This window comes from Brassica oleracea, chromosome C2 (assembly GCF_000695525.1).
Source record: "Brassica oleracea var. oleracea cultivar TO1000 chromosome C2, BOL, whole genome shotgun sequence".
Lineage (NCBI taxonomy): Eukaryota > Viridiplantae > Streptophyta > Magnoliopsida > Brassicales > Brassicaceae > Brassica > Brassica oleracea.
The window spans coordinates 41,056,822-41,058,414 of record NC_027749.1 but is presented as its reverse complement, the minus strand read 5'-3'; positions in this window follow the sequence as shown (position 1 = coordinate 41,058,414).

The window sequence follows — 1,593 nt, the reverse complement described above, 5'->3', positions numbered from 1 at the left end:
AGATCACATGACCGCTTTCAACATCGCTATGGGTCGAAATCACTTTTCCGACGAGGAGAAAGACGCAGGCCTCTGCGAACTCTTCGTCGAGAGCCTTTCCGGACCGGCCCTAAGTTGGTTTTCACATTTGAAAGAAGGTTCGATCTTTAGCTTCGACGACCTGTCCGCCTCTTTCCTCAAAAACTACATCATGTGGTCTCGTCAAGGAACATCCATGGCCGACCTATGGAAGTTGTCCCAATCGCAAAACGAGAGTCTGAAGGACTTTATGGAAAGATTCAAGCAAGTACTATCAACGGTATCTACCCCGGATCACACTACCGTCGAAGCTTTGACCAACGCTCTTTGGATCAACTCCAAGTTTCGCGAGTACCTCGGGACTAACCCAACCATAACCATCGAAGACGGTTGTCCCAATCGCAGAACGAGAGTCTGAAAGACTATATGGAAAAATTCAAGCAAGTATTATCAACGGTACCTACCCCAGACCACACTACCGTCGAAGCTTTGACCAATGCTCTTTGGATCAACTCCAAGTTTCGCGATTACCTCGGGATTAACCCAACTATAACCATCGAAGACGCTCTGCACGATTCAAAGAACTTTATCAAGATGGACGAAGACAGACGAGCTTACAACGCCAAGCAGCAGGCTCTAAAGCCAATGGCATCAAAGACATCGAACGCCCAAGAGCCACGACAGCACGCCCCTTACCAAAAGAAAGGACCTGTCTACGCCGTCACCGAAGACGATCAATCTGGCGTAGTTGCCGCGGTACGTGAACCAGGGTGGAACGTATGGGAACGCGATACCGAAGGAAAGGCGCAGCAGTCCCACCTGCACCCGCCAGCTCTAAGGGGTCATACGACCAGAACAAGTTCTGCAAGTACCATGATATGAGGGGTCATGACACCAAAGAATGCAGACACCTCTACGAGGCATGGCTCGCCTCCACCAGCGACGGTCGCACCGAAGTCGAACCACCAAAACCAAAAACGACCAAAAACAGTAAAAGTTGGAGCAAGAGCAAGGACAAGAAGAAAAAGTCCAATGAAAAGAAAGAAGAGGACTCCCCTCCGACAGATGATGGCGACCAATCGCATCATGACGAGGAGTCAACCTCCGACGAAGAAAAACCAAAAGCTCGGCGAAAGATTTTCACAATCCGAGCCACGCCATCTACAACGGCAATGCCGGAGGACGATCTACGTCACTCACTCAACCAAAAATCCGGAAAGATGGTTCACGCCCACCAACATCTCGGCGCGAACAATAGGAAGTAGCGGCACGCTAATTGAGACTGATGGTGCACCGCCTAGGATCAGTCATTCCATAAGAAAGCTCAATGTTTCAGACGCTCGACACGTCATAAACGCCAAGAGAAAGGATCCACTCCACCGGCAGGACAAACTTGAACGGGAGCTGTTGTCGAACAGTCAACCTGATTGTATCGAGACAACTGATCTCCGTATTAAGCTCAACTCCAAGATCCCGGATCTTCGCGAAAAACTCAAACGATGCAAGACCGACCGTTCCGAAGCAGAAGCAGAACCGATCGCCCCGTATCAACGCAAGACTCAAGACCTGCGTACG